We start from the raw sequence: 19,947 nt of genomic DNA, 5'->3' as shown, positions 1-19,947 counted from the left end.
AGATTTCCTGTTCTGTGGTCATAAGATAAATGTTTTCCTAGATCTATCTCCAGCAACTCAGGCCATAAGATAAGAATTTCTGTTGATCCACTTATTGGCAATTTCTTTCTTAAGTATCCATGAAAATGTATTATTAATTTCAGGCAAAAGACATTTATTTTTAGTGATCTCAATCATTTAAAGGTAGGGGATCTAATAATAGGTTATCTTGCTTTATTAGCCATACCAAGTCAAGGGTAATGTTATGAAATATAATAATTATGGTATCAGAAGTTGACATAAGTTAACTTGTTTAAGGCTTTTTCTGATTAATAGGGATGTATTGTTTTTTATTTTCCGTTTATTTTTAGTGCCTATTTTGGTTTCCGTTCATTTGCCAACCAAAATAACATAAAACAATCAAACAAAATGAAACAGACACTTCCGAGGTAACCACTATTTCCTGAGACTTTTCTGGGTCCTTCCTGCTCCCACCAAGATGTCTGGGCCCAGGACCCAGGACTACCGAGCTGGGCTGAGCTGAGCCCAGCCAAGGCATTCCCAGGTTATCCAATAGAGATGTGAATCGTGTCCTCGATCGTCTTAACGATCGATTTCGGCTGGGAGGGGGAGGGAATCGTATTGTTGCCGTTTGGGGGGGTTAAAATATCGTGATATATCGTTAAAATCGTTAAAAACCCGCTAAAACCCACCCCCGACCCTTTTAAATTAAATCCCCCACCCTCCCGAACCCCCCCCCCAATGACTTAAATTACCTGGTGGTCCAGCGGCGGTCCGGAACGGCAGTGGTCCGGAACGGGCTCCTGCTACTGAATCTTGTTGTCTTCGGCCGGCGCCATTTTCCAAAATGGCGCCAAAAAATGGCGGCGGCCATAGACCAACAGGATTCGACGGCAGGAGGTCCTTCCGGACCCCCGCTGGACTTTTGGCAAGTCTTGTGGGGGTCAGGAGGCCCCCCCCAAGCTGGCCAAAAGTTCCTGGAGGTCCAGCGGGGGTCAGGGAGCGATTTCCCGCCGCGAATCATTTTCCGTACGGAAAATGGCGCCGGCAGGAGATCGACTGCAGGAGGTCGTTCAGCGAGGGTTCTGGCGCCTCGCTGAACGACCTCCTGCAGTCGATCTCCTGCCGGCGCAATTTTCCATACGGAAAACGATTCGCGGCGGGAAATCGCTCCCTGACCCCCGCTGGACCTCCAGGAACTTTTGGCCAGCTTGGGGGGGGCCTCCTGACCCCCACAAGACTTGCCAAAAGTCCAGCGGGGGTCCGGAAGGACCTCCTGCCGTCGAATCCTGTTGGTCTATGGCCGCCGCCATTTTTTCGGGCGCCATTTTGGAAAATGGCGCCGGCCGAAGACAACAAGATTCAGTAGCAGGAGCCCGTTCCGGACCGCTGCCGTTCCGGACCCCCAGGTAATTTAAGTCATTTGGGGGGGGGGGTTCGGGAGGGTGGGGGATTGAAGGAGGTAGGATTTGGCAAGGAAATGTTTAAGTTATTTGGGGGGGGGGTTCGGGAGGGTGGGGGATTTAATTTAAAGGGTCGGGGGTGGGTTTTTAGCGGGTTTTAGTGTGCCGGCTCACGATTCTAAACGATTTATAACGATAAATCGTTAGAATCTCTATTGTATTGTGTTCCATAACGGTTTAAGACGATATTAAAATTATCGGACGATAATTTTAATCGTCCTAAAACGATTCACATCCCTATTATCCAACCCCCACCCCCCCAATCTTCACAAATAATCTAGGGCTGGGGACACCCCTGACCCTTACCTAGCCCTTTCATGGGAGCACTGGCAGGTCAAAGGGGCAAGAGCAATTCCCAGTAATGCCTGCCTGACATGACTCATTAAAGTGGCACCTTTTCCTGATACTGCTACCAAAATAATGTCAAAATGCCATCATTTTCTTGTAACAGCATACAACTGTATAAGAAAATAGCGATGGCCGGCCTTGAAACTGGAGCCATTTTGACATCACATTGGCACTGGTGTCAGAGCCAGGCACCATTTTTAAAGGGTCGTGGTGGAGCAGGAGTGAGTGGGGGGCTAGGGAGGTTCTTGTCTTTGGCTGATTTCTGGGGGATGGGGAGAGGAATCCAGAAAGACCCTGGTTGGGCTTGGCTCACTTTGCGAAAACAAAATACAACTGATACTTCTTGGATATTTCATATGGTCAGTAAATTCAAATGGCCATTTTGGGTCAGATTACCCATTTGTTTGAAACAAATGTACATCCCTACTGAAAATTCTTTTATTTTTATTTATTTTTTTTTATTTTTTTTATATACCGATATTCGTGGTAGCTTCATACTGGTTTACAATAAGCATACAAATAATAACAGATAAAATATACATAAAATGAGAAATATAAGATTAAATAAACAGGCATTGTAAATAAAAATATCTATTTTAATCAAAAATAATAAAATAAGAAATTGTAAAAACATAATAAGAGACATTTTAAAACAAATAAAACTAGACTAAAAGTAGTTTCATCAGAACAAAACTCATTGCGTAAATGCTTGCAGGAATAGCCATGTTTTCAATTTCTTTTTAAATGTCTTCGAGTTTGCTTCTAACCTTAATTTGGATGGTAGTGCATTCCATAACCCTGGTCCAGCTAGGGATAGTGATCTCTCTCTTACTGAGTTTAAATGGGCCAATTTAGGGGATGGAAGCTTTGCTCCTGCTTCTTTATTGTGAGATTTAGTTTATATGCAGAACATTTGTATTTCCCTTTCTTTAATCATCTCAACTATTTTCATGCATATTATGAATTATTTTCACTTTGTTTCCTTTTATTAACTTAATAATAATAATGGAAAGACGAATGATAATTAAAAAAAGATGTTGAATATTCAAGGCAATTTTCCCTTCCTACTACAATACTTGAAGACCATACTTGATCTCTAGCTTTACCCTCATAACTGGGCCCATGATTTCTTAAATTCTGTTACTAATTTTACACCCATCGACTATACTGGAAGGATGTTCCATGCATCAATCATACTTTAAGGTGGATTTTCAAAGCATTAACACACGGTAAAACCGTGAGATGCATGTACTATATAACATAAGTGCACCTGGTTGATTTTATAAAGCTGTCACATGAGTGCACAAATACCAATATACTAATATTTCATATCTCATATCTCATATCCGGGAAAGAATTGGGCTGGGCATGGGCATTCTGCGGTGGAACCAAGAGATATGCACATATGGAGGAAGAACTAAAAGGTTGGGAGAAAATGACAGATGTGGAACAACAGTGGGCCAAACTAAAAGGAGCAATTACTGAAGTGACTAATATATATGTTAGAAAAGCAAGAAAATAATGAAACCTATCTGGTTCACAAAGGAGGTGGCTGATAAAATAAAAGATAAAGAACAGCGTTTAAGAAATATAAAAGATCCCAAAGGGAGGATCACAAGGAAGAATATCTAGTAAAACTGAGGGAGATGAAGAAAGTAATCAAGAAAGTGAAAAGTCAAGCGGAAGAAAAGATTGCCAAAGAGGTAAAGCGAGGAGACAAAACATTTTTCAGATACATCAGTGAAAGGAGAAAAGTCCAAAGTAGTATAGTGAAATTGAAAGGTGAAAAGGATCATGGGTGGAGACAGATGAAGAAAAGGCAGAAATATTAAACAAATACTTCAGTTTGATGTTCACTAAAGAAGACCCCGGAGAAGGACCATCACAAGTTAACAAGAAACTGGAGGGGAGTGGAATGGATGAAACTCTGTTTATGGAAGAGAATGTATGGGAAGAGCTAGGAAAACTGAAAGTGGACAAAGCCATGGGGCCTGATGAGGTTCATCCCAGGATACTGAGGGAGCTCAGAGATGTGCTGGCGGCTCTGCTGCGTGACCTGTTCAATAGATCCCTGGAAACAGGAGTGGTGCCGAGTGATTGGAGAAGAGCGGCGGTGGTCCCTCTTCACAAGAGTGGGAGCAGAGAGGAGGCTGGAAACTACAGGCCGGTTAGCCTCACCTTGGTGGTGGGAAAAGTATTGGAGTCGCTGCTGAAGGAAAGAATAGTGAACTATCTACAAGCAGCAGAATTGCTGGACTAGAGGCAGCATGGTTTCACCAAGAGAAGGTCTTGTCAGACGAATCTGATTGACTTTTTTGATTGGGTGACTAAAGTATTGGATCAAGGAAGAGCGCTTTTGATATGGTTCCGCACGGGAGGCTTGTGAATAAAATGAGAAGTTTGGGAGTGAGTGCCAAGGCAGTGACCTGGATAGCAAACTAGTTGAAGGACAGAAGACAATGTGTGATGGTAAATAGAGCTTACTCAGAAGAGAGAGCAGTGATGAGCGGAGTGCCACAAGGGTCGGTGTTGGGACCGGTCCTGTTCAATATCTTTGTGAGCGACATCGCTGATGGGATAGAAGGTAAGGTTTGTCTATTTGCGGATGATACTAAGATCTGCAACAGAGTGGACACATCGGAAGGAGTGGAGAAAATGAGACAGGATTTAAGGAAGCTGGAAGACTGGTCGAAGATATGGCAGCTGAGATTGAATGCCAAGACGTTCAGAGTCATGCATATGGAGTGTGGAAATCCAAAAGAAATGTATTTGATGGGGGGTGAAGGGATGATATGCATGGAGCAGGAGAGAGACATTGGGGTGATAGTGTCTAACGATCTGAAGACGGTGAACCAGTGTGACAAGGCGATGGCGAAAGCCAGAAGAATGCTGGGCTACATAGAGAGAGGAATATCGAGTAAGAAAAGGGAAGTGATTATTAGAGATGAGCTTTGTTTTTCTGGGTCAGGTCAGGTTTCAGTTTGGGCACTTCGTGGGAAATCTTGTTTTCCCACGGATCGTTTTTTGGCAAAAAATGAAGCTGGAACTCGAACCTGAAACCGGAAAAATGAATCAAAAAAAAAAATCCGATTCGGAAAAAAAACACCCAACCCTTAAATTTTACTGTATTACAAACCCCCCCCCCCATCCTGATCCCTCCCCAAGACTTACTAAAAGCCCTGGTGGCCCAGCGGGGTGTCGAGAGCGATTTCTCCCTCCGGGCCGTCAGGCTTGCTACGATTCAAAATGGTGCTGATGGCCCTTTGCCCTTACGATGTCACAGGGGCTACCTGTGCCATTGGTCAGCCCCTGTCACATGGTAGGAACAATGGACGGCCGGTGCCATCTTGTACTTCTACCATGTGACAAGGGCTGACCAATGGCACCGGTAGCCCCTGTGACATAGTAAGGACAAAGGCTATCGGCATCATTTTGAATACTGGCAGCCGATGGCCCGATTGCAGGAGATCACTCCAGGACCCCCGTTGGATCACCAGGGACTTTTGTCAAGTCTTGGGGAGGGATCGGGATGGTGGTGGGGGGGTTGTAATACTGTAAATTTTAAGGGTTGGGTTGGGTTTTTTTTTAAATAAATGTGCCCCTCCCCCTGCACTAACCCGAAAAATGAATTTTCCCCGAAGTTCTGGGAAAATCCGTTTCGTGGTTCACATCCCCCGAACCACGACGAATTAGGCAATTTGTTGAAATTGCCTAATTCGTGATAAACAAATGTACATCTTTAGTGATTACTGATTATCCCCTTGTACAGGTCCTTGGTGAGGCCTCACCTGGAGTACCGTGCTCAGTTCTGGAGACAGTATCTCCGAAGGGACAGAGACAGGATGGAGGCGGTCCAGAGAAGGGTGACCAAAAAGGTGGATGGTCTTCATCGAATGACTTATGAGGAGAGATTGAAGAATCTAAATAATATACCCTGGAGGAGAGGAGGAGGAGGGGTGATATGATACAGACTTTCAGATACTTGAAAGGTTTTAATGATCCAAAGTCAACAACAAACCTTTTCCATAGGAAAAAAAATCAGGAGAACTAGGGGTCACGATTTAAAACTCCAGGGAGGAAGACTTAGAACCAATGTCAGGAAGTATTTCTTCACGGAAAGGGTGGTGGATGCCTGGAATGCCCTTCCGGAGGAAGTGGTGAAGACCAAAACTGTGAAGGATTTCAAAGGGGTGTGGGATAAACCCTGTGGATCCATAAGTCTAGAGGATGTGAATGAAGAGAAGAGGCATGGGGGTGGCTTGCAGGAATGACGGATACTACCTGGTGATTAATACACTTATTCAATAAACATATACTCGGTTAATGCGAGTCCAACATTGCTCTATGCTTCAATGGCAAGAGGAAATGTGGGAATAAGGATTTGCATTCACGAATAAGAGTGGGAGTAGCTTGCTTGTTGTGGCAGTTACTACCCCAAACCAAATAAGCCTGATAGTTCACTTTGAATACATATACAGCACAGCTCACTGCTTCAACATGTTCATTTACCTGGGCTGCAACCAGGGATTTCAAGATCTTTATGTGCCTTAGCAGAGAGTTCAAAGAGAAGGCTGGCACCTCACAAATAATTAGCCTTTTTAAAACCTTAATTTACTACCTTATTATAGAAAACACTCACAGTCTGTATGCTCGCTGACCCTGCGTGTTGAGGTGACCGCCACCAAAAATATAACCTTCCAGGTCAGGTACTTCATGTCGCAAATGCACAGCGGCTCAAATGGAGCTTTCATCAGCTAAGCCAATACCACACTGAGATCCCAAGACACAGCAGGAGGCTTCAATTGAAGCAGGCCTGCATGAAGTATATAACTATAGGCTGTACAGAGATGGGCATACCATCTACTCCTTGGTTGTATGCGCCAATCACACTAAGATGAGCTCTGATGGAGTTGGTTTTTAAGCCAGCATCCGAGAGGTGTAGAAAAATAGTCAAGCAGTTTTTGTGTGGGCAGGAGAATGGATCTAGGGCTTCTGCTCACATCACATGGAAAACCTCCTCCACTTCAGTCCATAGGAGTTTCTAGAGGAAGGCTTTCTGGAAGCCACAAGAACCTGAGACACATCCTCAGAAAGATCAAAAGGCTGCAAGATAAACCTGTCTACATCCAGGCTGTGAGTGACAGGTTGTGGGGGTTGGATGCTGCAGCCTGCCCTGATCTTGTATGATCAGATCTGGGGAAGTCCCCAGATTAATCGGTTTCTGGATGGAGAACTCCCACAAGAGTGGAAACCAGACTAGTCTTGGCCAATTAAGGGCTATGAGGATCATAGTCCCTCTGCCCTCACAAAGCTTCAAGATAGTCTTTGCCATTAAGGGAATTGGAAAATACGCATACAGAAGACCCCTGCCACAATGATGGGCAAGGACATCTGATGCTGATTTGCCGTCTGACCTGGACAGGGAGCAGAACCAAGGCACTTTATGGTTCCAGTGAAATGTGAATAGATCTATGTCTGGGTTCCCCCAGAGGTGAAAAATCCAATCCACTACCTCCTGGTCCAAGGACTACTCATATTGTCTGAAGGCTTGACTCAGCCTGTCTACCATCAAGTTCTCCATTCCGGCTAGGTACATGGCCCTGAGCACCATCCTGTTGGAATGAGCCCAGGATGAGATCTGGACTGCTTCCTGACACAGGAGTTACAATCCCATGCCTCCCTGCTTGTTACCATACCACATGGCATCTTGGTTGTCAGTTTGGATCAGGACAATGTTGTTGGACAGCCAATTTCTGAAAGCCCATAGCATGTACCTGGTCAACCAAAGCTCCAGGAAGTTGATTTGACAAGAATGCTCCTGAGCAGGCCACAGCTTCTGGGTGTCAAGCCCATCTACATGAGCTCCCCATCCCAGGGTAGATGCATTCATGGTTAGCACAATTTGATTAGGGAGACTCCAAAAGGAAACCCCCTGTTCCAGATTGTAGAGTACCTGCCACTAGGGCAAAGAGTCCCAGAGAGACGGGGTGACACAGATGCAATCCTGAAAGCTCTGAGTGGCCTGGCACCACTGTGACCTCAGGGTCCATTGGGCTCTAGGCATGTTCAATCGTGTCAAGGAATGACATGGACTGTCACGGTTATGTGACCCAGCACCTTCAACATGTGCCAGGCTGACACCTGCTGGCTCTGTTGTGCCACAATGGTCTCAGAGAGATGGCCCTCTGGCACAGCAGAAAGGTATTGGCTTGAGCTGTGTCTAGCAGAGCTCCGATGAAGTCCAATTGAGGTGATGGACAGAGATGGGACTTTGGATAGTTGAGAACAAATTCTAGTGACTCCAGCACCCAAATGGTCAAGTGCATGGACTGGATGGCCCCTGCCTGAAACATGGTCTTGACCAGCCAATTGTCCAGATAAGGGAAACATGTATTCCAAGCCTGTGAAGATGCATTGCCACCAAGGCCAGGCATTTTGTGAAGACGCGTGGGGCAGACACGAGCCCAAATGGCAACACCTGGTACTGGAAGTGCTGTTTTCCGACCACAAATCGGAGATACTTCCTGTGGCCAGGGAAGATCTCGATATGAGTGTATGCATCTTTCAGGTCAAGGAAGCATAGCCGATCTGCTTTTTGCAAGAGGGGGATCAAGGTGCCCAAGGAAACCATCTTGAACCTTTCTTTTCTTAGAAACTTGTTCAAGGCCCTCAGGTTTAGGATGGGATGGAGTCCTCCAGTTCTCTTTGGAATCAGGAAGCACCTGGAATAGAATCCCTGCCATCTTTGCACTGGTGGAATGGGCTTGACCATCCTGGCTGTTTAGAAGGAGGTCAGCTTCATTTGTAGTAACTCCTGATGTGCTACTGGCCCCCAAGATGAGTACAGAGGGCAATTTGGTGGGATACCCAAAAGGTTTAATTGGCATTCCTGGTAGACGATGGATAAAATCCACTGGTTCGAGGTTACACTGTACCACTGGTTCGCAAAGAACAGTAGCCTGCCCCTGACCAGAGTGTCTATCTGCCTGAGTATGGGCAACTGGCTTATCCTCCCCACAGCCCAGTCAAAACCCCGTTCCCAGAGTTGACTGAGGAGCTGGCTGGGGCTTGGGACCTCTCTGCTGCCTGGAATGGCTGCAGGAGCTCTAATGGTATGTACTGGATCGAGGAGACAGAGGATAGTTCTTTCTCTGGTGAAAGAAAGACTTCCTGGGACCCTACCTTAATGGCCTTCTGGATGAGGCAGACAGTCCGGAGTGCTGGTAAAGAGCTGTTGGAGGGTCTCATGGTGGTTCCGGATTTGGGCCACAGCATCCTTCACTCTATCTATGAAGAGATTCTCTCCAGTGTACGGCATGTCAGTGAGTTATTCCTGCACCTTTGGCCTGAGATCTGAGGCCCACAGCCATGCCAGACTTCGGGCACCGATTCCCATTGCGGAGACCCATGTTGCCATTTTAAAGCATTGTAGGTCACACAGATCTCGTGTTTTCCACACTCCAAACCCTTTTGCACCAGTGACATGAAGGTGTCTTGCTGCTGTTGAGGCACCTGCTCGGTTACCTCTTGCACCTGCTTCCAGATGTCTCACGAGCACAGGCCCATGTAGAGCTAGTAGACAGTGACGTGCCCAATAAGCATACGCCTTGGAACACCTTCTTCCCAAGAGCATCCAATGTTCTATGTCCTTCCCCAGGGGTGCTGAAGAATGGGTCTGAGAGTCCTTGGTCCCCTTGAGGGCAGATTTGACCACCACCACCAATTGGTGGGGCAGCTGATGCTTATGATATCCGACAGCCTATTTATTCATGGGAGGCACTATGAGAAATTGTTCCCACATCCTCAGCAGCAACTCCATAAGGATCTCATGTACAGGACCGCCAAGATCTTCTTAGGAGGCTCCACAAACTGAAGAACCTCAAGCATTTTGTGCCTGGTGTCTTCTTCACTTAAAAGTTGGAATGGGATAGCCTTCACCATCACCCTGATGAACCCTGCAAAGGTCAAATACTCAGGTGGAGATTTCCTTCTCTCCTCTGGAGGAGAAGGGTCTGACAGAAGGCTATCCTAATCCTCAGAGGAGGATTCCATCTGATCATCCCTCCATGGGCCATAGGAACCCTTATCTTCACTGTATAGCACAGGAGATGAGTCCCTAGGTACTCAACTGACATCGAGATGAAACTGGATGAAGGACTACTGGCCTCAGTGTCTCTGCCAGCCTCAGTGGAGCTTCCTCCTTGGAGGAATTAGCAACGACCACTGAATTGGTAGGGGGAAGCCTTGGTGCCCTGCCAGGCACCAGTGCCATCCTGGGAACTGATGCCAGCTGAGTCAGTAAGGCACCAATGAGCACAGTGAGCTTCTCTACAAATGGTACAAGAAGGAGGGGTGGCCAGATCTTCCTCGGACCCATGAAGGGAATCATAGACTGGCATCAGGACAGATGGAGACCTTCATGGATCCTGGGCATAGATAGAGGTTTGACACTCTTTGCCATAGGGCCACTTCTGGGGTGTCTTGGTAAAAGCCAGTGCGTCCTCTTGCCCAGCATCATGTAGCAACAGTGGCTGGCACTGATGCTTCTTGGTCTTCCCACGATGCTAGGCCTGGTCTTTCCTCGGTGCCAAGGTCGAGGATGATGAACCTGGTGTCCTCAGCCCAGAGGAGATCAACAACAGTCAGTCTCCAGTGTCCCTATCCACCAGCAACCTTGACAGAACCAATGGTCCTGCTGATGTTGATGGCATGGTGTGCATTGATGTGGCTCCAAGGTCCTCTGATGCTGATGCCAATGGCTTGGTCTTCTTTGACCTGAAGAGGTTGTCCATCTTGTCGAGTTGAAGTTGATGTCCCTTTGGGGTCATCTGGGTACACCAGTGGCAACCCTGGACATCATGCAATGCACCCAGGCAGAGGATAGAAAGATCATCATGAGCATCAGCGGCAGAAGGCAGATATGGCCATGACGGAGCAAAAAAAAAAAAAAGGGAAAAAGTTAGGAATGATGGTAGTGGCCATTGATGAAAAATGGGCACCGAGGCACCACTACCATGGGGGGAATGACCGCGAAAGGAAACTTACCCGAATACTGAAAATCCTGACTGGGGACAGTATAGGAAGGTACTGAGAGTGACGCAGCAATGGACTTTTGAAGAGAGACAGTGAAAAACCTCAAAAAAAGAGGTTTTCCACAAGGCAAAAAGCCAAAATTTTAGAGCTCAACCCAAATGCAATGCTGACAGCTCCATGGAAAAAAAAGAGACTGAAGAGCGACCCCGAGTAAATGTCATCAATGTGTGAGGACTACCATCCTGTTTGTCCTTGGAGAAAACTTTTTCTACAAATTAAAGACTCATATATTGTCCAAGAAGCTGATGTACAACTATAGGGAAGGACAAAGCATGAACTAAAATTATAAGCGAACAGTCATACAAATAAGCTAAGGCACACTGAGCACTACTAAATGGGTGTCAGCAAGCCTGGAAAAAGAGGTTTCCTGGTCTTCTCAATCATTCACCTATATGGTAAGTGGTCATTTTTTCAGAAAATATTTTGGGTTGCATAGAAAAACAATTTCAACAAATATAAACAAACTGAGTGTTAATAAACAATAATTCTAAATTGTTTAGATCCATACAAATAGAACAACAAAATGCCCTAACAATAGCTGTCATTTCATAGAGCCAGCATCAGGGGGAACTTATCTTTGAAATGCAGTTGCTCCAAACCAGATCATTTTTTGGAATCCCCATTTTGAATTTATCTACAGTTTCTCTTTCTTCCACACAACTGGACGTAGTAACAAAAGGCCTATTTTTCATGCCAACACCTCGGCAAGATTTTTTTCTCACTAGAGATGAGCATTTTTTTAATTTGTTAGGTTGTTAGGTTGTTTTACCTCAGACATTTTTTCTGGTTCTTGTGGCCTGGTTTGGCCTCTATTGGAAACAGGATGCTGGGCTTGATGGACCCTTGGTCTGACCCAGCATGGCAATTTCTTATGTTCTTATGTCCACTAGATGCTTCTATAATGAAGACACGATCTACATAGTTGCCACCTGAACAGGAAGATCTGTTTATCAAAACATTTCATTCATAAGTTATCAAAAACATTCAGGATCAACATGCTTCTCCAACATTCTGTCATCATAATTTGTCATGGGTCAAATCCGAGGCTTTACACTCTTTGGAGTGTAGCACACAGCTAGTTATTAAAATAGCGGGCAAAGAGGGCCATTTAGTTGTCAAGATCTAAGAAAAGTACTGCCAGGAAGTTCAGCAACTATTGTCTGATGGTAGCTACTACAAGCCCCTTTCCAATGATCCATCCATCATGCTCAAAGAAGGGATTGATGAACTAGTTGATGATTCACTAATATCCAGTTTTCTCACCTCAAAGGAGGCTGTCTTCCTCAAGATAAACCATCTAATTACCCCTGTCATCTACATTTTTTCCAAAATTCATAAATGGTTTCTAGATCCCTCTGGTAGGCTGATAGCTTGGCTCATTCATTAGAGATTCCTCTTTTTATAACACCTCTGAGATTTCATACTTAGCTACTCTGGATGTAGAATCCTTGTAGACCAATATTCCTCAGGCTCAAGTTATAGAAGTTGTCACACCCTTCTTAAACACATATTTCCTTCCGCATCAGATTCCAACTTATTTTGTAACAAAACTGACAGAATTAGCATTGACAAGGAATTTTTTTGCATTCAGTGGTCAGTTTTATCAGCAAATCCAAGGGACAGTCATGGGAGCCACAATGGCACCTGATGTGGTGAATTTGTACATAGGTAGTTTTGAGATTTCTTGGCATTTTCTGGATCAGCTGCTCCTATGGAAATGGAACATCAATGATATTTTCATCTAGGAAAGGCTTTCATGCCCAATTGGTGGAATTTGTAGCCTGGTTGAACACCATAGACCTTCATTTGCAATTTATATCAACGATACATGAATCACATATTGCGTTCTTGGATTTACTTATCATTAAAACGTCTATGGGATATACTTCCACATTTTAAAGAAAATCATCTGATACTAATAACTACTTACATTTTGACAGTGCTCATCCACCTAATTTGAAGAATCCACTCATCGGGCAATTCTTTCATTTGCACTGGATCTGCTCTGACCTAGCAGATTTCCAATTTCAGGCTAAACTTTTATTTGATAGTTTTTTACTTAGGGGTATCTGTGCACCTGTGTGAAGAAAGATTTTTTACGTACATGGTTTACACATGATTATCGTTACACTCCCAACCATTCACCTCTGAACGTTTAACCTGTTTATTTCCTTTTTCACTTGGAATAGGTAAGACATTCAATGCCATTCATCAGCAATGGCACTTATTGCAGCTTTTAAAGATTTTCCAAGCTTCACTTTCACACGTGGTGCCAATTTGCGGGATAGGTTGGTACACTCAGACTTTAAATGTGACATTGCCTTTGACACCAATGTCCCTCTTGGACATACAAGTGTCCCTTGTGGACATTGTAAGGCTTGTCCCAACTCCATGCAAGTACAATTCCTTATCATTGCTTCAAGTGGTTATCAAGTCCATTTGCATCACACAACCACATGTCAAACGAGTAGGGTCTCTATGCCATCAGATATCCATGTTTCAACATCAGGATGATTGAGCACCGGAGTTGTCTAAATATAAATTGGGTGACAGTCTCTATGGTTCCACATTGTCTGAAATTTTGGCACAAATTTGAAGATCTCTGGTTTTGTGTATTGATGTTCCCCAACAGAAATGACATGGAGGTAATTTTCCCCAATGCCTCATACAGATTGAACAGTGGTGGATCTACCATCTTAATACCTTGGCTTCTTGTGGTTTGAACTCTGATGTGGATTTTACTGTCTTTGCGTGACTAAATTATGTTTGTACTTCTGCATTTTGTAGTTCCAGATTGTGTCTTTAGCTATATACATATTTTTTGATTGACTTACCATTTACATCATATTTAACTATTTTTTGGATCCTTTGGTAATAAAGCTATATTTTTTCAACAGCATAATGTCAGTTGAAAATTGATACAACTTCCATTTGTAAAAATGAATTTACAAGTATGGCTGATTCAGAAGATCCTTTTGCAACCAAAAAACTTTTCAGAAAAAATGACGACTTATCACATGGGTGAATGAATGAGAAGACCAGGAAACCTCTGTGATAGAGAGCTGTTATACTTTTCCCAGCTTACTGACACCCATTTAGTGCTTAGTGTGCATTACCTTGTTTGTATTACTATTCACCTGTAATTTTGGTTCATGCTTTGTCCTTTTCTATAGTTGTAAAACTATTTCTAGCCATATATGAACTGCCTGAGGGTTCTGGCTCAGTTGTGTGAAGTGCAGGTTAAAGCATCAGGTGAGGCTTGAGGATATAGCTATAGACTGGACAAACTGATGACCGAACTGGCTAAACTGATCATTTCCTGGAAGCAAGCAAGATATAACATTCCCTCACTTGTGCATCTAAATGCTGACATATCCCAGATTTCGTGTACATTCTTAAAATGAGGAGTAAGCATATACATGCCAGGCTAATTTTATAACATGCGCACATATGCACACACAGGACCTAAAATTTCAGTGCATCTTGCCATGTGCAAGTTTTAAACTTATAAAATAGGCCTGTGTTCGAACTTTGATAACACTGCCTTGATTCGAGGTGCCACAGCTGCAATTCATTGTCTTTGAACTTTACTTTCAGGTTTTTGAGAATGTTTTCAGTGCACCCCTACTCAACATCTGTGATTCTGGAGGGAGTATCTGCTAGTTGTGGTTTCTATAGATCATATGACTCAAATCATTAGGGAGTTATAGAGACATTTGGTAGTTCAGTTGAAGAAAGTTGCTTCTCCAATGGCAAGCCAGAACAAGCCTGAGCTGATGCCCCAAGCCCTATGCCCATAGGGTCACTGAAGCTGTGTTGGTCCTATGCTTGGGAGAGGAGGGAGTGAAACTAAAGCCAAGGCTAAAATCATGCCGAACCCATTGCCTGAAGGATGCATTTCATCCAGTGCTGAAGCTATCTAAGTCTGTTGCTGCTTCAGGATCCATGCTAGACCTTGATCCAGCTCTTGATTTTGTGCTAGCTCACCAGCCTATTCTGATTCCAGATTCCATGCCAGACTTTGCTTCTGGTCCTGATTCTGTCTCTGCTCCTGACTCCATGCCAGACCTTGCTTTCCTTCCTGCTGTTCTAAATTTCATGTTGTTTCTTACATTTGATTTAGATTTCATACCAAATCTTGCTTAAGTTCTTGATCAGATTTTGAGCCTGTTCTTGATTCCATACCAGATTTTGCTCCAGTTCCAGATACAGATACTGTATCTACCTAGCTTCACCTAGAAGCTAGTACTGAAACCACATTGTATCCTATTCCTGAGGGAGGTACTCCAACCAATGCTGAGGCTATATTGGCCAATGGTCATGCAGAACTTTACTGACCCAGATTATGTGCCTGACCAACTTGATGTTTTAGCTAGCTCTAAAGATGTACCAGATCCTACGTCCAAAGAGTGGACTTTGCAGCTAGCACTTACATCAGATAGGATCTTGCCATTAACTCCTAGCCAGACATTGATTCTCATTTTGATATTGTGCCATACATTGATGCCTGTTTGCTTTTCAGGGTCTCTTACTTCCAAACTGTGTATACATGTTTCCTGACTAAGTGACCATGTTCCTAGACCAAGATTTTTCTCATGAAGGTCATAGTCTTACGTGGTTGACCACAGATCCCATTGGTACTTTGGGGTGCCCAGAAAGAGTCTGACATAGTTCTGAACTGGGGTGTGCCCCATTGGATGGCTAGAGTTCTGTCTGTGAGCCACAGGGTGGGTCTATTTACTTGCAGGCAAGTAAGATGAGAAGACTTGCATACCTACTTTCATCCCAGACCTGAAACTCGTACCCTAGGGGCTGTTACGCCTGTTGGTCACAGACGGCTACGACCTCTCATGCTCACCTCTTTTTTCCCTGCTCCATCAAGTCTAGGAAGAATGGCCGTGTCTGCCAGTTCACACCGACCTCTTCGATGTTCCCGGAACTGCGTGGGTGCTACCGGAGTTACCTAAGGCGCACGCGCGCGCACAAGGGCCTTATTTGAATACGTCATGGTAGAAACCTCAGGGGCGACTCCACCCGATGACATCAACCCACTAGCATATTTAATCGAACCAGCCCTTGCCTTCATCGAGTTAGCAAAGAGTTCTGTCTTGCTGTACTCTGCTCATTCAAAGACTTCCTGTTCCTGTTTCAGCTTTGGCAATTGGATGCTCTGAGTACCTGCTCCTCGGGAGCTCCCCTGTGTTCTCGGGTATCTGCTCCTCGGAGGGCCTTCCTGCCTGTCTGCTGCTGGATCTGTTTCTCAGATCTTACTCTGCTCCAGGAACCATCCATTGTGAGTACCTCTACAGACATCTTCATTTCTGTACTACACTGAGGACCCCTCGCGGCGTACCCCAATCCTCGGGCCACTACCGCCTTTCTTCAGTGACAGCATTTCATCCTTCCTGCTCTACAGTATTCCTGCTCACCATCTGCACAGAACCAAGTCCGGGTTTGGCTTTGCTACCAACATCAACTGTACAGACTTCCTCGGCATACCCCGCTCTGCGGGTCACTATTAGATCTGTATCCTGAGGTGCCTACTCTCACCAGAGGAGATCCACGGCTTACCCCGCTCCAAGGGCCACTACCAGATCTTCTCCACTGTGTCTCATTCTGGGTAATTCCCATTGCCCAGAACTGTACTTCCATATTGCTAATACTGTGGACATTACTTTCTTTTTCCATACAATAAAGTCTCTTTCTTTAGCTGTGTGCCATGCCAATGAGACAACACCTGCTGACGGTAAGGCTCATAGGGCTCCTCCCTGTGGGCGGAGACATTGCTCATCTCAGCCCAGGGGTTCACATTCTTCCCTAAATATAACAGATTGCTAACTCCATGGACCCAGCTCAGATCTCAGCACTTCAGGCCATCCCTGGCCTGGCCCAACGACTGGCTGAACAGCAAAGGACTTTGGAGACACTGACTAATACCTTCAATCAGCTCAGTTCCCGAATGAATGCTACATTTTTGCTTGACAAGTCTATCGCCTCTCCACCTACTCGCTCCGTAAGACTTTCAGTGCCGTTGCCTGCACCCACTCATTTTACAGGGGATCCCTTACTATGCAGAGGCTTCCTGAACCAGTGTTGTATGAACTTCTCCTTACAGCCTACCTACCTTCCAGATGTAGTGTCCAAAACTACGTACATCCTGTCTCTTTTAGACGGGAAAGCCCTGGCCTGGACTTCACCTCTCTGGGAGTGTAATGATCCTATACTCAGCGATTTGCCTGGGTTCCTCACCCTATTTTGTTCAGTGTTTGATGACCCTGCTCATCAGACCATCACTGAATCTGCACTCCTACACCTTCAGCAAGGTACCAAACCCTTGACTGATTATGTTATTGAATTCAAAACTTTATCATCCAAGTTGCTTTGGGACCTGGGTTGTCTAAGGACTATTTTCCTAGAAGGTCTTAATTACCGCATTAAGGATGAACTAGCCGCCCGTGAGCTCCCCAATACCTTGGACTCCCTCATTGATCTTGCAGGATGAATTGATCGTCATCTGCATGAGCGTTTGCAAGAGATAAAGGGCCCCAAGAAGATGACCTCAGGAGCTCCACGTCCTCATCCTGCACCCGTTACACAGACCACTGCTACGCTCAGTATCGAGGATGAAGAACCCATGCAATTAGGCTGCACCCATCTGACAGCTAAGGAGAGGCATTATCGTAAACAATTTGGTCTCTGTGTGTCCTGCGGACAGCCTGGCCATGCAGTACCCTCCTGCCCTATCTGTCTGGGAAACTCGCAGACTTAGGATCTGCAGAAGGACTCCTCCTAGGTCTCACTTCTTGCCAGAGGAGATCCACGGCGTACCCCGCTCCAAGAGCCACTACCGGATCTTCTCCACTGTGTCTCATTCTGGGTAATTCCCATTGCTCAGGACTGTACTTCCATATTGCTAATACTGTGGACATTACTTTCTTTTTCCTTACAATAAAGTCTCTTTCTTTAGCTGTGTACCACGCCACTGAGACAACGCCTGCTGATGGTGAGGCTCACAGGGCTCCTCCCTGTGGGCGGAAACATCGCTCATCTCAGCCCAGGGGTTCACATTCTTCCCTAAATATAACAGGGGCTCAGATTTGTCCTTGAGGGCTCATAAGGGATTATCAGTGTTTCAAGCAACACAAGGGCATCAGGGAGGTGATCCATGCCCTAGGAAACTCTGTATGTGCCTACAAAGAATCCTTGAACCATACTTTTTTCTTTAGCCTTCTATCTTGAATCCAGAACTTGTGCCTAGTATCTATTGATAGCGTGGAAACCTGGTACTGCAGATCAGCGGTAGCAGCCTATACTGTGTTTCATGTCTGAATTTCTAGATGAAGTAACCTTGTTTGAATTCAAGAATAAAACCCAAGAGTCAAACCTGCCTTGGAACTGTGTAATGCATCTTTAAAAAAAAACTCTAGCCTGGCATTGCCAAATCTGTGGATATAATTTTTTTTCAATAATTTGCATACCAAATTATTTGTGCAGAGATAGTACCATCCCATTTTCCTGATGATTATTTTACTGTATTTACCAGCACTTCTATTTCACTGATCCTAATTGCTACCCTCAGCATATTACAAACAAACATAAAATACATTAAAAATTACAAAATAAGAGACATACATAAAACAAAACAGTCTATATCAAACTTCAATAAAAACATTAATCAGAAGGAAATACCTAAAAAAATGAATGGGCTTTAATCTTTTTTGCAGACGGTTAGATAGATCTCCCGCAGTCAAAACTCCAGAGGGAGCCCATTCCACAAGATGGATCCATAACAGTGAATATTCACACACAATTCTCAGTCAAATACATCATCTTTACAGAAAGCACAGACATAAGAGCTTGGCTGGCTGATTGCAAGGATCTCTGAGGGGTATATTGAGAAATGGCAGACTTAAACCACTGAGGTACATCCATTCTAAATAACCTTAAAAATCAACTTCACAATCTTGAATTTGATCTGTCATTTCACAGGAAGCCAATGCAGGTTTTTTAATATAGGGGATATGTGATCCTACAATGCACAACCAGAAATTAGTCAAGCAGCAGTATTTTGGACAAATTGTAATATCTGGTGTAAATACACAAGAAGACCAGGATACAGAGAATTACAGTACTTGAAAAAATTTAACACTATTGACTCACACAGATATAAAATCGCTATTAGAAAGCAATGGGTCAGATTTTTAATCCTACGCGCGAGGGGTACATTTGTGCGTGCTACCCGGCGTGCACAAATGTACACCCGATTTTATAACATGTGCGCACAAGGGGGTGCACACTTGTGCACCTTGCACGCGCCGAGCCCTAGGGGAGCCCCGATGGCTTTCCCCATTTTCTCCAAGGCCGCTCCGAAATCGAAATCGGAGCGGCCTTGGAGGGAACTTTTCTTTTGCTCCCCCCACCTTCCCCTCCCTTCCCCTATCTAACCCCCCCCCCCACCCTACCTAAATCCCCCCTACCTTATTTTATTTTTTATGCCTGCCTCTTGCAGGCGTATCTTGCGTGCGCCGGCTGGCTGCCAGTGCGCCAACCTCTGGCACAGCCGCTGTGCCGGAGGCCTCTATCCCACCCCCAGACTGCTCCCGGACCTCCCCTGGATCTGCACCATGACCACAACCCGCCCCCTTCCCGCCCCTTTTTCAAAGCCCCGGGACATACGCGCGTCCCGGGGCTTGAGCTCGCCGCTGAGCCTATGCAAAATAGGCTCGGCAAGCGCAGGGGCAGGTTTTCAGGGTTACGCCGCATAACCCTTTGAAAATCTACCTGAATGGTTTTAGCCTATGAAGCAACTTTATCTTGAAAAAGGAAGCCCTAATCACTGACTTGATGTGGGCTTTCATATAAAGTTTACTGTCCAGGACCACACCTAAGTTCATAGTAACATAATAAATGACAGCAGATAAAGACCAAAAAGGCCAGCTAGTTTGTGCAAAGAAGATCAAATTCCCACATGGAACCCAACTCCTAATCCCATTGGGCTGGATTTTAAAAGGGTTACGAGCATAAGGCACACGCGTAACCCTTT

The sequence above is a fragment of the Rhinatrema bivittatum genome, chromosome 1 (genome assembly GCF_901001135.1).
Source record: "Rhinatrema bivittatum chromosome 1, aRhiBiv1.1, whole genome shotgun sequence".
In the NCBI taxonomy this organism is placed as follows: Eukaryota; Metazoa; Chordata; class Amphibia; order Gymnophiona; family Rhinatrematidae; genus Rhinatrema; species Rhinatrema bivittatum.
Note: the sequence above shows the minus strand (reverse complement) of the source record.